Source organism: Lampris incognitus, chromosome 11 (genome assembly GCF_029633865.1).
Source record: "Lampris incognitus isolate fLamInc1 chromosome 11, fLamInc1.hap2, whole genome shotgun sequence".
In the NCBI taxonomy this organism is placed as follows: Eukaryota; Metazoa; Chordata; class Actinopteri; order Lampriformes; family Lampridae; genus Lampris; species Lampris incognitus.
This window is the reverse complement of record NC_079221.1, coordinates 7,933,102-7,955,750: the sequence shown is the minus strand read 5'-3', so window position 1 is coordinate 7,955,750 and position 22,649 is coordinate 7,933,102. Positions and strand designations below refer to the sequence as shown.

Genomic DNA, 22,649 nt, shown 5'->3' with positions numbered 1-22,649 from the left:
GCTCTATGGCAGGAAGAGCTGCTACCGTACATCCTCGAATAGAAGCGCATCGGACCAAAAAAAAAAACCAACCCCCCCCCCCCCCAAAACGAAAACAAAACACTGCGATGTAAACAGGGGGGTTTGTCACGGCCCGATCCCGCCCGGGGCCAACTTCCGGTGCTTTGTAAAGGCGTGTTATGCGTGAAAAAAGACAACACATTTTAATTAGTGCTGCAGATGGCCAACATAGAGCTTTTTGATAAAGCAGACAAAGAGCGTTAGCGTATTATCAGTGGTAAAAAAAAAAAAAAGATTAAATGTCATCATATGAGGTTTAAGAACAAATAATGCACCCAAAAAAAATACTGACAGAACTAAACAAAATGAATGTAGTACCGATACGCCATTAAATCAAATTTAGATAAGTATCTTACACATGATCTTGCTTTCCTAGACTTCAAATCAGGCACAGATGACACACAACAGCTTACAACGGAGACGCGTATGCCTAAGAGGGGTTGTTTCTTTGCAATTTCATTGCAGAAATAAAGAATTAGCACAGATTTACGATGTATTGCAACTGGGCCCTGTGATGGACTGGCGGCCTGTACAGGTGTCTCCCCGCCTGCCGCCCAGTGACTACTGGGATAGACTCCAGCATCCCGCGACCCTGCTTGGGATAAGCGGCTTGGATAATGGATGGCTTGATGGATGGGTTGCTTTGTTTGCAAGTTCATTGCAGAAATAAAAAAAAATTAACACAGATTTACGATATATCGCAACGATTTCAACTAGTTTTTCATCTGTCTTGGTGGTCTCCCATCAACATAGACAGACACTTGATAAAGTAGGCGAAGGCTGTTATGTTATCAGTTATGGAAAGACTGGAAACAGTTATTTTAGTGGCAATACCCAGGGTTAGTAGGAAGAGGGAAAATGGAAATATGGCACACTATAAGTAAATTGCAAATCCCCGTAGGACTTATGACCAAGTGCTTACTCGCATACAGCACAGAAATATTTTACAAGGCTCGAATGAGTGTGTTAGAAACTCTACCCTATACTTGGTTTTCCTCATTTGTCCCTCCTTTCTATGTTCACAGACGAAGACAAAGTCTGCCTGTGTTCTTGAATAACATTTCCATTGACAGGATGCCTGTTGCTCTCGCCATTGCCACCCCTGGGTCCTGGAATAAAAGCCTTGCATTTTAAGCTGCACTGGGGTACTGCGCTGAGATGTGCAAATCAAGTTTTCTGCAAACACATAAAACCAACACAACTGCTGTGCTTTGGCAGAAAATACATTAGATTTGCTCCACAGTAGTTCAGACATACTATCGAATGTCTATGTCTGAGGGTAATTTAGCAAAACCTCAGGTTAGGCCTGCTGGGGATCAATGAGGCTCTCAAATTAATCACCACTGATCAACTTGCAAGATTCAACTGGGTATGAGGATACCAAGACAAGGGCTTACGCGTACTTTCACGATAAATTGTTCATACATAAACAAATGTTGTTCACAGATAGGATAGCATCCTAACAAACACTGATTTTCAAACTATCCATCCAGCCATCCATCCATCCATCCATTATCCAAACAGCTTATCCTGCTCTCAGGGTTGCGGGGATGCTGGAGCCTATCCCAGCAGTCATTGGGCAGCAGGCGGGGAGACATCCTGGACAGGCTGCCAGGCCATCACACAGAGCCGACATACACAGACACACACCCACACCCACACATTCATACCTAGGGACAATTTAGTACGGCTGATTCATCTGACCTACATGTCTTTGGGAGGAAACCGGAGCACCCAGAGGAACCCCACACAAACACAGGGAGAACATGCAAATTCCACACAGAGGACAACCCCCAAGGTTGGACTACCCCCGGGGCTCGAACCCAGGACCTTCTTGCTGTGAGGCGACCACGCTAACCACTGTACCACCGTGCCGCCCTCCTAACAAGCACTGATTTTCAAAACGAACACCATTTCTTTCCTTTAGAGAGTCGAGAAGCAGTTTAGAAATTGGAGGAAATTAATTTCATTTCTAATCTCGCCTCTAAACTGCAATTAACTATGATCCTCAAAGCACCGATAACACAAGTAAAGGCAGAGAGGTTTAGTTTGTGGATGTGGATCATCTGTGTTTGGTTCTGAATGCATTGAGTTTTACGAGTTGCGGACCAGACTGTTTGCTGTACCTGTGAATCAGTGTACCATGTTTGCACACCTGGGAAGAATAACTGGTGGCCGTCCAAACGGTGCCATGCACCAGCCAACGAATTGAACCCTTTTTTCCCCACTGTGATCATTTTTAATCACTGAAATTTTTCACTGGGATGATCTACTTTGATTCAACGCCTGCAAAACTTGCGTCGCTCGTAATTAAATTCTATTTGAACTGGAAACTTGCATGCATGTGGCCATCTTCGCCAGAACCATTTAAAATTCAAACAGTCACAGTCTAATTCATGTATATTGTATAAGACTATCAAGCGAAATTTTTTTGAAGGGAATTCATTAACTTATTTCAGTTCCCACTGTGCATCACTCAATTGATTTTAGAAAGGAACTGCTGCTGCCGTTTCCCACTGACCTCCCGAGTAAGGCTACACGAGTATACTTTATGTGCTTTGAGTAAATGGTGGCACAAGGAATACAATATTTTACTTCACTCCCTCGGTTCCTCAGATACACATCTTCATCCACTTGGACATTACTATACAGGAGCACGAGTTCACGAGTGAGGGTAGGATGGTGCAGGAGGTTGACAGGCGGATTGGTGCAGCATCAGCAGTAATGCGGATGTTGTACCGGACTGTTGTGGTGAAGAAGGAGCTGAGCCGGAGGCAAAACTCTCAATTTACAAGTCAGTCTTCATTCCAACCCTCACCTATGGACATGAGTGTTGGGTGAGATCGCAGATACAAGCAGCTGAAATGAGTTTCCTCTGTAGGGTGTCTGAGCTCAGCCTTAGAGATAGGGTGAGGAGCTTGGAAAGCTGGAAGGAGCTCGGAGTAGAGCCCCTGCTCCTTCTCGTTGAAAGGAGCCAGTTGAGATGGTTTGGGCATCTGATCAGGATGCCTCCTGGGCGCCTTCCTTTGGAGGTTTTCCGGGCACGTCCAACTGGGAGGAGACCCGGGGGTAGACCCAGAACTCGCTGGAGGGACTACATGTCCAATCTGGCCTGGGAACACCTTAGGATCCCCCAGGAGGAGCTGGAGGGCGTTGCTGGGTAGAGGAACATCTGGAGTGCCCTACTTAGCTTACTGCCAACGCGACCCGACCCCGGAGAAGCGGCTGAAGATTAATGAATGAATGAGTATACAGGAGCATAAAAATTGAAATTTCTTGAGCACTCATTAGAATGCAAGAGGAAAGGCCTTTATGCTTTTCAGGGAGATGTATAATGTCTGAGGGAGCAGAGGGGTCACATTTTGAAGCGTGTGCGATGATTGGAGGAGGAATAAAGATCAGTCAGCTGTATGGGGTAGATATTCTAATACATCATTTCTGGTAGCGATAGACCTCATCTCCTCTCATCTCGACCTGTCTGACCTCATATGTCCCACCAGAGCATAGGCGCATGTGCACAGGGGGGGATCTGGAGCTGCCGGTTTGCAGACAACAAAGTAGAACTCATTGCAGCCTCCACTTCCCTCATGTGTCTGAATGAATATGCTCTCACGGACATGGCGGGGCCCTTTCCGTAGAATATGACTTAAGCTGCTCATCAGAGACTTGCGACTGAAGAAGTAGCATGTGTGAACTCATGTCTAATGCCGCACTTATCCAGAAAGGGTGAACCAACAGTCTTGGCAAGTAAAACATAAATGTCCATTAAGCAAAAAAACAGATGCAAAATATCCTCACATGCACTTAATATGAACAATAAATATGATCATGATCAAAATACAGTTTCACTTTAAGTGGACTCAGCTAAACATTATATTTCAAATCAACACATCTCCTTCAAGTGACACAGCTATAGTTTCATTTTATTAAATTACTATCACCACTGCAATATAGAAATTGATATCGATAAAATCAATGCAATTATGTTTTGTTGAACACATTTAAGCGTCTGTTTCTATGTCTCTGTCTTATATACTTGTTGTAATTTTTCACCGGAATAGCGTGATCCTCCCACGCGCTACATCCCCCTGGCGAAACTCCTCACTGTCAGGTGAAAAGACGCAGCTGGCGACTCCACTTATATCGGAGGAGGCATGTGGTAGTCTGCAGCCCTCCCCGGATCGGCAGAGGGGGTGGAGCAGTGACCGGGACGGCTCGGAAGAGTGGGGTAATTGGATGGATACAATTGGAGAGAAAAGGGGGAGGGTTGTGGATTACTAGATGGTAGTGAGACCAGCTCTGTTATATGGTTTGGAGACGGTGGCACTGACGAAAAGACAGGAGGCGGAGCTGGAGGTGGCAGAGTTGAAGATGCTAAGATTTTCATTGGGAGTGACGAAGAAGGACAGGATCAGGAACGAGTATATTAGAGGGACCGCTCAGGTTGGACGGTTTGGAGACAAAGCAAGAGAGACAAGATTGAGATGGTTTGGACATGTGTGGAGGAGAGATGCTGGGTATATTGGGAGAAGGATGCTGAATATGGAGCTGCCAGGGAAGAGGGAAGGAGGAAGGTCAAAGAGGTTGTGGTGAGGAGGACATGCAGGTGGCTTAGCGTGGCAAGAGGAAGATGCAGAGGACAGGGAGAGATGGAAACGGATGATCCGCTGTGGCGAGCCCTAATGGGAAGAAGAAGATAATGTGAATTAAAAACCCCAAAATTCTTATGTCTTACAAGACACATATTTTCGGAGAGGTCGTACCATCCCCTTCAGTCTGTGCAGATGGTATGGTTAAATGTCAGTTTGTGGGTTTGAGGTTTAGATCAGTTAGGGTTAGAGGCTCATAATACGTCCATGAGGTGCTTTGCATCTAACAGTTGTGAGAACCTTTGTAAAATAAAAATGGTGTAATGGTGTTCCACGATGCCTCCTCTTCTTCTTCGTCGCCACCCTCCATCCTCTGCTGCCTGAGATGCTCATTGAGCACTTTGTCCTGGGGGGGGTATGTCTTCCTGATTTACTCTTGGATGCTTCTTGTTTCATCCTGGACAGTGGCCCTGACACCCCCCATGCCCTTTTGCTGCTCATACAGTCTCGGGGTGCTGGATTTCAGGTGGAATCCTGTGTGCGTTGTGAGGAGTTTTCGTGTCTTGACAATCTGTGGCATCTATTTCCTCCCGTGGCCAGCTTATTATCCCAGCTTGGTATCCGATGACTGCTATGGCGTACACGTCGATGGCTTGGATCTTATTCCTACCATTGGGCTGGCTTCTCAGGACCTGCCTTACTCTCTGGGGTGTTTGGCTGTGGCTGACCTCCTTGCTACACACATACACACACACACACACACATATACACTACCGTTCAAAAGTTTGGGATCACCCAAACAATTTTGTGTTTTCCATGAAAAGTCACACTTATTCACCACCATATGTTGTGAAATGAATAGAAAATAGAGTCAAGACATTGACAAGGTTAGAAATAATGATTTGTATTTGAAATAAGATTTTTTTTACATCAAACTTTGCTTTCGTCAAAGAATCCTCCATTTGCAGCAATTACAGCATTGCAGACCTTTGGCAATCTAGCTGTTAATTTGTTGAGGTAATCTGGAGAAATTGCACCCCACGCTTCCAGAAGCAGCTCCCACAAGTTGGATTGGTTGGATGGGCACTTCTTTGAGCAGATTGAGTTTCTGGAGCATCACATTTGTGGGGTCAATTAAACGCTCAAAATGGCCAGAAAAAGAGAACTTTCATCTGAAACTCGACAGTCTATTCTTGTTCTTAGAAATGAAGGCTATTCCATGCGAGAAATTGCTAAGAAATTGAAGATTTCCTACACCGGTGTGTACTACTCCCTTCAGAGGACAGCACAAACAGGCTCTAACCAGAGTAGAAAAAGAAGTGGGAGGCCGCGTTGCACAACTGAGCAAGAAGATAAGTACATTAGAGTCTCTAGTTTGAGAAACAGACGCCTCACAGGTCCCCAACTGGCATCTTCATTAAATAGTACCTGTTAGAGCCTGTTTGTGCTGTCCTCTGAAGGGAGTAGTACACACCGGTGTAGGAAATCTTCAATTTCTTAGCAATTTCTCGCATGGAATAGCCTTCATTTCTAAGAACAAGAATAGACTGTCGAGTTTCAGATGAAAGTTCTCTTTTTCTGGCCACTTTGAGCGTTTAATTGACCCCACAAATGTGATGCTCCAGAAACTCAATCTGCTCAAAGAAGTGCCCATCCAACCAATCCAACTTGTGGGAGCTGCTTCTGGAAGCGTGGGGTGCAATTTCTCCAGATTACCTCAACAAATTAACAGCTAGAATGCCAAAGGTCTGCAATGCTGTAATTGCTGCAAATGGAGGATTCTTTGACGAAAGCAAAGTTTGATGTAAAAAAAATCTTATTTCAAATACAAATCATTATTTCTAACCTTGTCAATGTCTTGACTCTATTTTCTATTCATTTCACAACATATGGTGGTGAATAAGTGTGACTTTTCATGGAAAACACGAAATTGTTTGGGTGATCCCAAACTTTTGAACGGTAGTGTATATATATATATATATATATATATATATATATATATATATATATATATATATAAACATTTGGTTGGCGTGTGTCTTCCTCAAACTCGGGTCCTCTACCAGAGGCCTGGGAATTTGAGGGTTCTGTTCAGTATCTTAGCTGTTCCTGGGACTGCACTCTTCTGGAAAGAGACCTCAGATGTTGTTCCTGGAATCTGCTGGAGCCACTCTCCCAATTTTTGTGTGTGTGTGTGTGGGGGGGGGGTGTCACAGCCCTATTACCACTGGGACTACTGTAGATTTCACCTTCCACATCTGACCTACTTCCTTCAGCCCTTGGTATTTCTCGAGCTTCTCATTCCCTTTTTTCCAGATGTTGCCGTCGCTCGGGGTTGCTACATCGATCACTACTGCTGTCTTCTGTTCTTTGTAGAACACCACAATGTCTGGTTGGTTAGCCGGCACCTGCTTGTCGGTCTGGAACTTTTTAAAAATTTTCATTTTGATATACTTTAATGATCCCCGCAGGGAAGTTATGCTCTGCATTCAACCCATCCTAGCTGTGTAGCTAGGAGCAATGGGCAGCCGCCGTGCAGCACCCTGGGACCAACTCAAGTTCGTCTTGCCATGCTTCAGTCAGGGGCACCGACAGGAGTATTAACCCTAACATGTATGTCTTTTTGATGGTGGGGGAAACTGGAACACTCAGCAAAACCCCACCGCAAACACGGGGAGGACATGCAAACTCCACACAGAGGATGACCTGGGATGACCCCTCCCCAAGGTTGGACAACCCCGGGGTTCGAACCCAGGACCTTCTTGCTGTGAGGTGACAGTGCTTACCACTGCGCCACCATGTCACCGAACTTTACGACATGGAACTTGAAGTCCCACAGGATCTTAGCTCTGCTATTCTAAACCACCTTTGGCGGTGTCTCCCATTTGGACTTGGGGACTTCCAGTCCATTCAGTACAGATGTTCCTGTACACTACCCAAGCCAATGCTCCTCCTTGGTGTATTGTTATTTTGTAGTGTTGTTATTCTATGTTAAGTACACTGAGAGAGTCAAGAAACCAGAGTCAAATTCCATGTATGTGCAAACTTACATGGCCAATAAACATGATTCTGGTTCTGATTCTCTGATTGGCTATGCCCTTCAGTGTATGCTTTCCCAGCTAGCATCTTACACCCTGCTACTAACTGCTGGACTGTGTCAGAGGCATCTTTGCACAGCCTGCATCTTGGGTCGTGTCTGGTGTGGTAGACCACTGCCTCAACCAATCTGGTCCTGAGAGCCTGTTCTTGAGCTGCTATGATCAGAGCCTCTGTACTGTCCTTCAGTCCAGCCTTTTCTAGCCACTGGTTGGATTCCTCGATATCAGCCACATCTTCCATCTGTCGATGGTACATCCCATCAAGGGGCATAGTCTTCCATGATACCTCCTCTTCTTCTTCCTCTGCACTCTCTGTCTTCTGCTGCCTGAGGTACTCACTCAGTTCCTCCTTGGGTGGCCATCTTTCTGATGTACTCATGGAACAGCTGGAAAGCCATCCATCCATCCATTATCCAAACTGCTTATCCTGTTGTCAGGGTCACGGAGAAGTGGAAAGCTCAGTAGGTAACAAGGTCAACTTTCCTGCTGGAGACCGGGGTTCCACCCCAGTTGGGACGAGTCTCCAGTAAGAATATGTGGCTTAGACTCCTAATGCTATACAAGCCAACTACCTCAGATGTGAGTGAGAGTAACACGAATAAAGTCATACCGGCTTGGACGCTGCCCAGGGTAACAAGGTCCGTGTCAGGTGTTGAGAAAGCAGGACAACCTGACGAGAAATGGGCTACTGTAACAAGACGTTCATGGACAAGGGCTGAGAATCTGGAACTGATGGAATGTCGACTCCGGGAGAGCAGCGTTATATATATATATTTAATTGTGGGCGTGCGTGCGAGCGAGATTGCTGTGCGCATTTACTACAGTTTGTACGGTAACCAAAGGAATGTGTCACACCAGTGTAAGAGCCGTAATGATGTCAACTTGTTATTTACTTTCCAAATCTGAATGACTGAGCAAGGCGAAAGGAGAATTAATCAACCGCTATGTGACCGGGCAGGCGAAAAATACCAGACTGTGTGTGTTGGGGGGAGGGGGGGAGGGGAGGGGAGGCGGCTCCGAGGCCGGAGAGACAAGGCAGGGTTTGCCTGGGTTGGTTTGCTGTGTGATGTTGTAAGATAATGTGCGGCTTATCGTGCTTTTTTTTTTTTTTTTTTTTTTGTAAAAATAAATTACGTTAATTTTGGCACAGCGTCACATTCAAGCCAGGCACGCTGCTGCGTTGCAGCGATCGCGCATAACCAGGTTCATTTTGAATTTACCGATATACAGTAATCTATATTATGTTTATGTTAAAGCCCCCCCCCTCCCCCGGGGAAGGGGGGAGGGGGGTATTTTTAACGCTTTAAGCGGGTATTATGTTTACAGACTTGTTTTCAGATGGTTCCGCATCGGTGCGGGGCGATCATGCAAAACTGTATCACAACAATGGAACCGAGGACAAAATGATTCGGCCGTTCCACATGTGCATTACAAATATGTGTAATTATACGTTAGCGGGGTCTAAGGTCAGTACCCCCCCCCCTCGCTCTCTCTCTCGCTCTCTCTCGCCCCCCCCCCCCCCCGTTTCCATTCTCAGAACAGTGAAACTCTATAGTCCTGTGGAGTGGAGCCTGCAGCCTCAGTCTCAAAACTCGTGTTTGTTTTAATTTGACTAGGGGCATAATAGGTCGCCGCGCGCTCCTACGTCAGTATATAACCCATCACGCAGGGGAGGGGGGGGGGAAGAAGATATTTACGTGTCGCTACCTGCGGTCGGAACTTGAAACATCACAATAAAGGGGCGAAATGGGAGGAAAGTCGTCGCTCGCTCAGTGAAGTTGGAGGATCTCCTTGTGGAAGAGGAAGAGGCGGCGGACACCAGAGCTCACTCGCGCCGTCGTAAGGTAGGCAAAGCCAAACAAAACTCCCTTTTTTTCTGGCGGCGTGTGATCGACCGTTTCGCGAGACCGTGATCAAGTTAACCCCGGGTTCGGACCCGGGTTCGGGTTCGGGCTCGGGAGGGGAGTTACTTTTGGAAAACCGGGCGGCGTTTTGCCTTTTCGACTGCGAATTGTATCACCGGCACGCTCGTTCGGTCCCCTCCACACGTGTGATGAAATTACTGGCTTCATTATTCCCCCCCCCTCTCCTCTCTCTCCTTCTTCTTCTTCTTCTTCTTCTTCTTCTTCAATTACGTTTGCGATCCCAACATTTCCCTCACCCGAATCTGGTATATCCCCCCCCCCCCCCCAGTCAGGACGATCAATCTCGCCTGCCTTCGCTTTATCGACTACTTCAGAACATGCAAGAACTTTGAGAGGATGAAGGTGGGGGGTTGCCCCATTAGCGCTCGAGCGTTATTTTATGTAACCCACTTTCGCGCAAATAACACGTCGGACAAGTTGCGTGGTATCCCTTTGAAGTCGTTTTTGAACGTGGCCCAATGGATGATAACACGTTTACTGTGCCATGAATGAAGACTTAGGAAGCTCGTGGAGGGGTGGGGGAGGGGAAGCGCATACATTCAACTGTACTAGCCACTGCCACCGGGGGGGGTTTTTTCCCTCCAGAGGGCATTTGTTACAATGCGAGTCGAATGCAAAGCTGTGGTCTGCCCCCCCCCCTGTCCCGTCCCCCCCCCCCCGCCAGCCATACTTGTCATCAAGCGTATGGGAGGCAATAACGCATTGTGGCATAGCTGCTCCAATGCAAATGTGCTACTTCCACCTGTCCTCGCAGCGGTTTCTGAACTAGTTCTCATCGTCAGAAGGACCGTTGCGCTCCGCCACCGTGCGTATTTTGCAGCTCTCGGCTGTGCTTGCAGGCGATGGGAACGAGGAGGTCCAAGCAACTTCCACATTTCTCGACGCACAAAGTGCGTTGGGCAAGAGTGTGCAAAGCACAACCCGAATGCAAACGCAGTCTCCCTGGAGTGGCGTGCCGATGTGCAAATTTAAACACAATTCCACCTCTGGAGCCGGTGGCACCAAAGGATGTATGCCTGCTTACAGGATGCCTTGACTTGTTGTTGGCCCTAAGGGATGCTGGAAATAATTTCCAGTAAGCTTCATAAAGCTATGTTGTTGAGATCAAATGGAAACGTTTTTTAATGGCGACACTGTTGAGGACTTTTTTTTTATATATATATATATATGGGTGGTCTACTTTCACTTTTAGGAGGTTTTGGCAGATTTGGAGCTGCTACTGTCAAATCCTGTTTACCTTTCCACCCTGGGTTTTATTGGCTAGCCAGCTACTGATCATAAAGCCGCATGACAGCCACAAGGGCTCTTTGGTGTTGTCAGGACAGATTTCTCGTTTTCAACGGATTTGCGTACAGGGGAAAAAATTAGACCGAACCGTTCGCCTGTTTTACTGTTACTTGACTTGGTGATTTGCAATAAAAACTAATTACAGTCTTTAGGGGGAGGGGGGGGGGTGGTGGTGAAAAGAAACACAGGTTTAGTGGCATCTATTAAATGAACAATGGGATTTTATTGTGGCTTAATTGCTCGTCTCAGCCGTCTGAATACTTTTTCTCATTTACCGAGCTCTAAGACACCGTTATTGTCACAACGTCGTTGGTAGTTGTGCGATTTGTCCTCACGGCGGAGAGTAACCGTGGTCGTCCTCGATATCGTGAACTTTCAAGCCAGTCGCAGATCACAGTGTTTCCCTTTCGACAAGCCTTTACAAAAGATAGTTAACCTCCAAGTCTGTTCACTGGAGTGTACGGATATCAACATTATTGCTGTTGGTGTCATAATTGGCCCGTGGTTCCGTCTATCTCTGACTCGCAGATCTGATTTGAGATGAAACCTGCCCTTGGCTTTAGTGGTGACTGCACTCAGGTCTGAAATTAACTGCCAAGTCGGTAATGTCCGTAAATTGACGATTCCTCTGTGAGATAACCTGTCGTCAGTCTTTTCATTTTCCACTTTTTCAGAAATTGATTTTCTTTGGTATGTCTCTTCAAGTCGGCCGTCATGCACTTGCCTTGACGGTGGATAGAGGTGCAGTAGAGACAAAAGCAAATCTAGTGTATGTTTTGTGTTAAGAGTGTACGCCGATGAGCCGAAACATTATGACCGCTCATAGGTGGACCGAATAATGTTGATCATCTCCAAACAAGGTCTGGGTAGATGAGATGGTAAGCCAACAATCAGGTCTGGTAGTCAACATGTTGGATGCAGGAGAACCTGAATGACTGATAAATTGTTATGTTATGTTATGCCGAACAGTTATGGCCAGGTGACTGGGTCAGAGCGTCTCTGAAACAGCAAGGCTTGTGGGGGGCTCCCGGTCAGCAGTGGTGAGTACCTACTGACAGTGGTCCGAGGAGGGATAGATTACAAACCGGCGACAGGGTTGTTGGGCGCCCAAGGCTCGTCGATGTGTGAGGGCAACGAAGGCTATCCCGTCTGGTCCGAACCGACAGAAGGTCTACAGTAGCACAAGTCACAGAAAATTGTAATGATGGTTACAGGAGGAGTGTGTCACAACACACAGTGCATTGCACCCTGCTGTGTTTGGGGCTACGTAGCTGCACACCAGTCAGATTGCCCATGATGACCCCTGTCCACAGTTGAAAGTGCCTACAATGGGCACGCGAGCATCAGAACTGGACCTTGGGGCAGTGGAAGAAGGTCACCTGGTCCGATGAGTCCCGTTTTCTTTTAGATCATGTGGATGGCTGCATACATGTGCACCGTTTACCTGGGGAAGTGATGGAACCAGGATGCACTTTTGGAAGGAGACAAGGTGGTGGAGGGAGTGTGATGCTCTGGGCAGTGTTCTGCTGGGAAACCCTGGGCCCAGCCATTCGCGTGGACGCCAATTTGACACGTGCCACCTTCCTAAACATCGTTGGAGACCAGGTACACCCCTTCATGGCAATGGTACTCCCCGATGGCGGCGGCCTCTTTCAGCAGCATAATGCACCCTGCCACACATTGTTCAGGAATGGTTTGAAGAACGTGACGAAGGTTCAAGGTGTTGCCCTGGCCTTCAAATTGTACAGACCTCAAGTCCGATTGAGCGTCTGTGGGATGTGCTGGACCGACAAGTCCGATCCATGGCGGCTCCACCTTGCAATTTATAGGAGGTGAAGGATCTGCTGCTAATGTTTTGGTGCCCAATACCAAAGGACACCTTCAGGTGCCTTGTGGAGTCCGTGCCTTGATGAGCCGGCGCTGTTTTAGGCGGCACACGGAGAACCCACAGCACGTTAGGCAGTTGGTCATAATGTTTTGGCTCCTCAGTGTATATATTCAGGGCACAGCTTTATTCTCTGCTCACAAACTGAGCACTGAAGTCCCAGGGAGAGAAAAAAAAGCCTTGTCAGGACTGCTATAAAAACCTCAGTAATCTGACTGTCTAAATATTTCTTCAGCAATATTTATTTATGATAGGCCATGGGAGGAGGCAAACCATTCTCCCCCTTCAAAAGAGACTTGCAGTGTGCATGGGCTGGTGGCCAACTGGCAGACCGGTAGTTACTCTGAAATAACACCCATCCAAGTACTGCCTAGTCCGAGGCTAGAGTTATTTATTTGGACTTATTTTGGATTTAGGGCTGGCTCTGCTTATGGTTCTGTGTGCCTGCTGTGCCCTCGCTCTGTCTCGGTGCAGCCTACATGTATGCGGTCAATTCCGAGTCCCGGCAAATGCCCCGCGCGTCCTTATAGGGCAACTGCGATTTTAAAACGCGATCAAACGGCAACTTTTTTAGCACACTTCCCCCTGCATGAGATCACGTTCAAGCAGTCTACGCCCGGCATGCGAGCCGCGCCAGGACACGACCCGTTTCTCGAAGGTGTATCCTGCATGTAGGTGCAAAAGCATCGGTGGGTTTTAACAAAGAAACCGGTGGAAATGAGCAGCCGTGTTTGTGTCGAACACATGACATTTCCTTCCTTTGCTTTAGCACCCAGTGTTTCCAAATAGAGGCGTTCAAACCCGGCCCGCTCGGTATTGGCGGTCGGCTGTCGAGGAGTTCATCCAAAGGCGGGCATGTCGAAACCTTAGAGGAAAAAAAACAAAAACGTCCTCGCAAAGGAAATATGACTTAAGGTGATCCCATCTCTGCTTCTAGCTTAGCAGCAAAGTCATGTGAGATTATCTAATCGGCTGCTCCATTTGTTGTATAACGCGGGAGATAAAAAAAAACAACAAAGCGAAGGTGATGAAATGGAGTTTGTTTTTATTTTCGGCTCTGCAGAAGTTGCGCACGCCACGTTTTCCTATTCCAGCTATTCCAGCACCTTCTGCCAGAAGGGGGTCGCTCATCCTCCCGATGCCCAAAAAATGTCTGGAAACCATATTGATTTTGTAACGGGGGCAGATTCTTCGAGCGCGTGTGTGTGTGTGTGTGTTTCCGGCCTCGGCTGTGGGGTGGCCGACTGTAAGGCCGTCTTCGTTGTGTTTTTTTTGTTTTGTTGAGGAAAACCCTGAGCAGCGGCTTTGAAAGGCGCTGCTCCGGATATGAATCAGCCCGTCTGCCGAGTGCCAAGCGAAAGTTTCATGTTTGCTGCGGCGCGGTCTGCAATTTCCTACTCTTCTGTTGTCGCCCGCTCGTCATCGTAGTAACGGCGGCCTCGCTCCACCGGGCGACCTGGCGCGAGCCTAGTCGGTCGGAGCCGGTGCTGGTTTGGGGCCCCAAAACCCAGACGGTGTCAGCGAGGATGTATAGCTCGGCGATGATAGATGTAAATCATTACAGGAAGGGTTGGTTAATCAGTTGGGAAATGACTCGGTGGGTAGAATTTGTGGCACATGCAGCAACTATATATATATATATATATATATGTGTGTGTGTGTGTGTGTGTGTGTGTGTGCCACGTGTCGTACAGTCAGAAATGTGTGGAATCTGGGGCCTAAACCTGTTAGCTGCAGTCCGTCCTCCCCTCTTGTCGTCTCCACTTTTGGGCTCCGGTCCTCGTCGGCGCGCCACAAAATATGACAGGATCAGTGTTTTCTTTCACTGCGGGGGGAATAGGACCGTATTATTTAAGCAAACGGAGAAATGAAACGTTGCCAAATTTGCCTTACAGCCAACTGCTTGATGGATATTATGTACAGGACACACACACACACACACACACACACACACACACACACACGGTCTGAAAGGAAATCTTTTGTGTGTAGCCCCGGTATCGTGTTACAGCGTGTGCGCCTGGCGAGGAAGGAGTCGAGGGATGGTTTTGAATGGAGATCAGTATTTCGGCGGACTCGTCCGCGGCGCTTGCTTGACCCCCGATGTCAGATGGAAGGAAAGCTCAAGGAGACCGCGGGAGGAGGAGGAGGAGGAGGAGGAGGAGGGGGGAGGATGGGGTTGGGTGGGTGGCTGGGGGGGGGGGGGGGAGCAGTGACAGAGGGGAGCATTTAGGGTGGCATGAGCAGCTGTTGACAGAGAGAGAGAGGCAGGATCTTCTGGTCGCCATAGCAACGCTTTTATTGCCCACATCGGTGTATCGCCGTGTTTACAGCTTATTTGTGCAACCCTCAATAAGCCCGGCCGGCGTCTCGCTGAAAAACAATCGCCCCGGCTGCGGCTCCCGTGTTGACAAATAAGGAGAGGGGGGTTTTTTTTTTTTTTCTTTTCCCAAGAACCAATCGGTAGACCTCGGCCGCGGCTCGCCGTACAGATTTTTATGTTTACAGTGCGGAGATGAGCCAATGTGTCGTAGGAAAAGGAGACGCGGCGATTCCTGCCGGCTTTACTTTTGTTGCACATGCTCGTCTCAAACCCCCCCCCCCCAAAAAAAAAAACATGGTTCGATGCTCCGTGAGTGCCCGTGAGCTTCTCGGCAATGGTCGGTCCAGACAGCCGTAGCGTTCGTTATACCCCGGCGGTGTGCAGCCGGCGGACGGTGTTTTTGTCTTTACGTATGGCGGCTGTATCCTCCGTGGTTAAGGGCCCTGCACGCTAGCCGCCACACTGCACACGCCGTCGCCTGGAATTTGTGGCTCATTATCACATCGTGCAGTGTAATGGCATGAAAAATGTAACGCCCCCGGCGTTGTCTTGTTGGGATGGCCTAGATTTTAATTCCTTTTACAAACTGTCTTTGTTGTACAGTGGCAGATTAATAATTTAAGAGCTAATGGGTTCAGTTGTTCGTGGTGTCCTTGGACGAGGCACTGAACTACACAGAACCTGCAGACTGGCGAAGGTAAAAAACAACAACAACAACAACAACAACAACCCCACAGCCTTCATATTACATCCACTCAGTAGCCATATGCGGGTGGGGATATATTGACGAATGCGGGGTTTATTGTTTTATTTTCTCTCTCGAGCCGGAGAGACGACTCAAAGCCTCGGCCTCCGGGAAGGAGGCGTCCTCCTTTCGCTCTCTATGAAGTGCGGCGGACGTTGCAGGGGGGACCTGCGTTTAGCTTACTGTATAGCGCTGAGCGCTGCCGCTTTAAAATCCAGAATCGCCGTTACGTTTCTTTTGTCCAGCAGTCGTCTCCAGAGACAGGGGAGTGAATTATTGTTATTGGGAACTGCAATTTGCAGCTGGCGAGCAGAAACCGGTGAAGATAAATGTGCAGGGACGATGAGAAATCCTGATTTAATGATCGGTTAATCATAAAAGCGGCAATCATCGTCGGTCTTGAATATCTTCCTTTGGGAGCCTGGTGACAAATATCAATTATTTGATAGTGAAGGCAGATGATTAACGATATCCCATCTTGGCAAATTGAGATAATGGCTCAGACAACATTTTGCCAAAATTTTTGCCGCATATTGTTGCAGTTGTAATTTCAGCTCATCGTTTATTCATGGGTTTTCACTCATGGATGTGATTGACTCGGGTTATTTCGACGTCTTCACCGAGTGTGATGTGAGTTCTTTGCTGCAGTCAAATTAAATAGAACTACGGTGATAAATTGCACTCGGTATTGAATTTCCCTTACTAATTAGGGAACATTCTGGGTGAGGTTTTCCTCTGGATAAATACAGCGTTGGACTAAACTGACTGCGGGGGGTCGGTCAGTTAATGTGGCAAGTTTCAGATAGTGCCTATACACTTGTAGGAGTTGTATTTTAGATGGACTTGCTCACCCACTCATTCACATACTCACGATTAGCCGGAGTAGTCCGTCTCCGGATTGGGGGGGGGGACAAAATATGGGTGGTGGGACCCTTAAATGAAAAGGTGTTTAGTCAGGAATGGTCAGATTTGAGAGGCTTGAAAACAGTAAACTGGGATGTTATGAAAAACAGTTGGCAGTTCCCGAGTACAAGGCAATAACGGAGAGCTCGGTGTCCAGCCCCCTTGTCGGTGCCCCCCCTCAGATGGACCGTACCATCTTTCCTCCTACTACGAGCCGTTTGGAATTCTTAAATGGAATATGCCCACGTACCCCTCGGGCCCGCCGAACACGTATGGGATAAGTCAAAGTAAACTCGCCGAGTCTCCTCGTTTGGACTCGATAACAGCAGCGCTTCGCGTCGGTGCCACCGCGCAGCCTCGTTATCGGACGCTAATGGCTTCTCTGTTGGTTGCGGACCACGTAGGTCCCCATGCCCCCGGTGAGAAGCCATTACAATAAATCCCCTCAATGAAAACCCAGCGCCTCTCATCCACTCCCCCGGGAGAGAGTAAACCACGAGCGTGTCCATAATGCTATACAAAAATGTACATAAACACCTTTTTCCCCCCCTCTCTATCCCCGAAGTTTGCGCCTTGCAAGACTCCCCCCCCCCCCCCCCATTATTCACACACCAGCCGAGCGTAGTATGATGCAACGACTTCAGAGTGTGATTTATTCATGCCGAGGGTCTTGAGGATTTGGCTCATTCTAATCCCTGGCAGGATCAAAGGATCCGGGCCGGATAGCGGCACCGGTAGCCGCATTAACGCCAAATATATCTCTCACCTATATTCTAGATTACGGGTCTGAATTAGTCACCCCGGTGACCCCTGTTTTAATATATATATATATATATATATATATATAGATATGTTTTCCCCCATTCCGTCAACGGCTGAAAGATACTAGCAGGGCCCCCATGCTTAAAAATGTCTCCACCGCAGAGGCAGGCGTGGGAGAAGTGTCTCCCCCCAGAGACCCCGGGCTACCATCACCCCACCCCCACCCCCATAAAAACCCCCACTCCCCCACCCCCTTCCGACCTACATCGGCCGTCGCTATAAGTGACTCATTGAAAGAGAGGCAAAGGCGTAATGCACAAACCGTTGTTGTGACTACCTGTGTGTGTGTGTGTGTGTGTGTGTGTGTGTGTGTGTGATCATTATTTATCGCCTTCCCGTTTCCCCTCACCCACTCTACACTACCCCCCCCACCCCCACCCCCACCCCAGAGGGAAAAAAAGAAAAAAAGAAAAAAGACTGCAGCCCAACCAAAGGCTTCAAAGGCGGGTTTTACTCAGCAGAGCAGTTCAAGAGAAAATGGCTGCTGTTTCCAGGTCCTGTTTGCACATCTGTCAGGAGGTGACCGTTCAGGAGAAAATGGGGTCCCCGGCGTGTCAGTAGAAAATGTGCCTCGGTTCTTTCTCTCTTCCCTCTCTCTCTCTCTCTCCCCGCTGTCTCTCAAACTCCCGTCTATAAAAATGGCCTGTTTTTCTCGCCGTTGTTCTTGCCAATAAACAAAAAAAAGGGCAGCGAAACAACGAACCCTCCGGCGTATGAGGTTTGCCAGCTTTTATAGTTTTGCTCGGCTCCAGCACATTTGTGTTTAAATGCCGCCTGTCTTTCCTTTCCCCGTCATCGGATAGTTGGATGACGTGAGCGGGGCCCGGCCCCTATTTGAACGGTATCTCAGCTATCTGCAGGATAGTAATTAAAACAAAAAATAATCTTGTTGTAAGATTAAGGTGGCTGAGATGTGACGGGTGGTCGTGAAGCTGCTGTACGAAACCCGGTTAACGACTCTCTTTGTTAGCTGATTTTGGTGATTATTCTTGTTTAATTTATTTATTTGTTTTGCGGTGGGACTCAAATTGATTGATTTATCTTCTAAAGAATCCGGGTGAGCCGTTTGGCGTCTCTCTCTCTGAGCGAACCGTCTATTTTTAGGGCAGATCAGCTAGCGAAAAAAGCAGCTCTTGTGGTCGAAACATACCCTCTCATTACATTCATTTTCCGCCAAACACTGAGCTTCGAGACCCTTTTCACTGTGGGAATACTCCACAGCCCTGATACAAGCCTGCCCACTGATTTATGATATAAAGGTTAGGCTAATTATGATATTTGATTATAATGATGAGCGCCCCTGTGAATGTAAAATAGCTGTGGGTGTAGAGATTAATTACACTAAGTGGTGGCTAGTCAAGGAGCAATCATGATTCCAAGATCTCGCCGGCATGTTTAAAAAATGATATTTTTCCCTTTGATACTCTCTCCCGACAGCTTTCTCGCGTTTCCATGCAAATTCAAATTGTGACGGCCCCTTTAGTTATTTATTGCTACATTGTTTTGGGCAAGATTTAATGCCGTTGAGTGTGCTTGCTTTAATCTGAGTAAAGATACGGATTATGTCTAAAGAAAAAAAATTCTAGCATTGCAATCCAAAGAAAACGTTTTTTTTTAGACGCACCCTGCTTAAAGCGACTTGTATATCAACATATATTAACAATGCAAAAGTCCATTTATTGTTAATATATGTTGATATACCAGTCACTTTAAGCAGGGTGTGTCTAAGAAAACGTTTACTTTGGATTGCAATGCTAGATTTTTTTTCTTGAGACATAATCCATATCTTTATTCAGATTAAAGCATATTAACAATGCAAAAGTCTATTTAGGCCCTGCGATGACCCGGCGGCCTGTCCAGGGTGTCTCCCCGCCTGCCGCCCAATGACTGCTGGGATAGGCTCCAGCATCCCCGCGACGCTGAGAGCAGGGTAATGGATGGATGGATGAAGTCTATTTACCAAAATGTTACCCATGTACACGCCGTACTCTTGTAGTAGGACTGTATACAGTTGTGCTATGAAGATGTTTGGTTGCAACACACAAGGGAAGTCAGACTCATCTGAGACGGCAGCGTGTTCTCGTTCTGCAGTCGTGGTCTTTGGCGTCTGCTCATGCCATCTCCTTCTTGATTGCGTTGTACCAATTAGCGCTATTCCTTCAGAACTGTGCGGCATTGCCCTGACTGTACAGTGACCTGGGATCATGCACAGCCGTAGAAGAAGTGCACATGGCTTAAATGGCACGAGGAATGCTGCATCTTCCACCTCCAAGTCTTGTCGAAATAAACGATTCAAGCCACATTATTGTAAATGTACTTGACTTCTGCTAAGTCACGAATAAAGTCTTCAGTAGACTTTTGAGTTTTGTGAAGGTTGAAAATGAATCCCAACGGTGTGATTGGTGTTTCCAGTGGTTAAATTTGGAATTTCTTGGTCAGGCACCACCCCGGGCATAATCTTTAGACTGCATAATATCCTGCAAAATGGTCTGCTAAATTACACATCACATTAAGAGGGGACGAGGAAAAAATGAATAGGAAGTGGTTCACTTGAGCTAAAGAATGTAGATATCACTTTTAATTTGACAATAATCTTGTAAGAGAGAGTCTTAAATGGCCTACCTTGTTGGAAGTTTTTCAAAATTAAAAAGCACATGATCAATGTACTGCAACACCCCCCCCCCCCCCACCCACACACACTCACCCACCCCCGTGTCTGGGTTACTACCGACATCACCACGGGTTTTGAACAGCTGCTTCTTATGAGTGTCGTCGTTTCGAAAGAACACACGGGGGTTTTGAATACCAGCTTCTTTATTTTCCCCTTTGTTTTGGGTAGCAACTCGTTCATAATGGCGTGCATCAAATAATTCTTTATGAAGTCGCTGGCGTTGCTTTTTGGGGGTGTCGTCGATCTAACGAACTGCCATATGGCGTGCTATAGTATGTTTTTTTGCGCCTTCCTTCTACCAAGGAAGAGTCATGATGCTGGAATCTGTTGGTGTGCCAAGTTCAGTCCGGTGCATTGTAGCGGTTGTGGGCGGCTTTTCGCTATCCCACGGGGTCGACATGTAATGTGAGCCCGGTATAATTGCTGGAGTATTTACAGACTTATTTTTCCCCCGTGCTCTGACCGTAGCCACAGGCCATGTACCACTCAGGTGCAAGGATAGGTGGAGAGCTGAGAAGCTGCTGGTGTGGTTTGCACTGTCAAGTAATTGCTGTCACCGTGCGGTAAACTTGGTAAAGATGACGTTAATGGACCCAGGGATCATGGTAGCGATGCTCATCACTACCCCAATAGGAGGTGACCAGTTGTCACTCCTGTTCACCGTCCGCCTGCGTCTGCAGCAGTCAACACTTTTGCACGTGAAATGGAAATGTGTTGATACCAATGCGATTTGATACGCTAAGAAAAAACAACAAAAAAAAACGGCACATTGATGCATGAATTTATTTATTTATTTATTTATTACAGTAATGGGAACATTACTGTTTGAACTGCAGCGTATGAACTGCTTGTGACATTTTATCGCCTGCACGCCTTTGTTGATGCTACAGTTTACACTTATTCATCACTTTAATTGAGATGGGGGGGGCGCTTGATGAGCCCTTTTGGTGTGAGTAATGTGAGCGTCTACCTGGAATTGGTCTCAAAATGTCGCTCATTAACTTTGCTTTTAATGGTTTCCAAAGTTCAAATCTAGCGATGCACGCCAGAATAACAGTTGTGAGTATGCTTCCACATTCGTCTAATACGTTATAGAGTAAAATCGTTTATGGTTTTATAGATGGTTGCACAAACAACCTTGCATGTATTCGTGTTTTATGATTGGTTTTTATCACAGATCATTTCCTAATATTGATCAATGATTAAAATACCACTGGTAACGATGGACTATAATGATAATCCTGACAAGTGTGTTTTCCCGTTATGTGTTATGATGCGGCGCGCCGGGGAAGCGGATGAGACAAACTTGTTGAGACTATTTGAAAGTATTTCTGATACCCATGCACAACCACGTGTATTTTTCAAGGTACTACTGAGTGATTGCATCAAGCTTCAAGTTTGTTTGTCATATATGAAAGCAAATTTACAATTATTCATAATGAAATTCTTGTTTTGCTGACTCAATACACGATTGGGGAACAAGTACTGATAAATGAAAGTACTTGGGAGAATAAAAAAGGAAACATAAAACTTAGAGCATGTAAAAAGTACTTGTAAAACTAGATTGCAGGAATGAACTGTCTCCATAATCAGTATAAGCTCAATGCACACTTAAAAAGTCCAGGATTTCTATTTGTTTTGTTTTTTATTGTGTTAACGCGTAAAAATATTTTCAGAGCAAATGACACATGCATCTGCTTTTACTGGTCTGCTCTTATCGTTGAAGGGATTTTTGAATGCAGCACCCAAATCACTAGACTGTCCGGTGGAGTTGCACATAGACCAATGTACTCCCGTGGCAAATGGATGAGCGTTTGTTCTGGCATAGATGGGAAGAGGGGCTACGGTGTACATTCCAAGTAAATTATTTATCTGTGAATATTTCTGTTTAAGCAGTGTTTGTTGTGGTTAGCGGCCTTGTATGTTGTCAGAAGCAGTACTTGGCGTCTGGTGGTGCAGTGTCTCTCTTTCTTAAGGCCAAGACTTGCTTCTTCAGAGGTGCAGAGAAGGGGATTCTGGGTAACGGCGTTCTCAATGGCGGTGGTTGTTTCTGCAAGGCTGCACACATAACCCAGTGCTGATTGGGTGAACAGGGAAGGCTATTGCGTGATATCACACCAAACCAAACGGTTGTGGTGACAAAGGGCTGTCTGTCACAGGATGAAAGACAATCGACACAAAAATACAAAGTGAATTCATACCGAGGGTTTTTGTTTCATTTTGCGTCCTCTGCATCTTCCTCTGTCACACCAGCCACCTGCATGTCCTCTCTCACCACATCCATAAACCTCCTCTTTGGCCTTCTTCTTTTCCTCTCCCCTGGCAGCTCCATATTCAGCAT

The 22,649-nt window shown here is 46.9% G+C and overlaps 1 protein-coding gene across 1 annotated transcript in view; it reads left to right on the top strand.

Annotated features, from left to right (window-relative positions):
• The first annotated feature begins 9,316 nt into the window (after positions 1-9,316).
• tbl1x (transducin beta like 1 X-linked) overlaps positions 9,317-22,649 on the top strand; it is a 34,744-nt gene continuing 21,411 nt past the window's right edge. The window contains exon 1 of the mRNA XM_056289117.1: positions 9,317-9,591. The gene's annotated coding sequence lies outside the window, so the exon portion shown is untranslated. The remainder of the gene's footprint in view (positions 9,592-22,649) is intronic.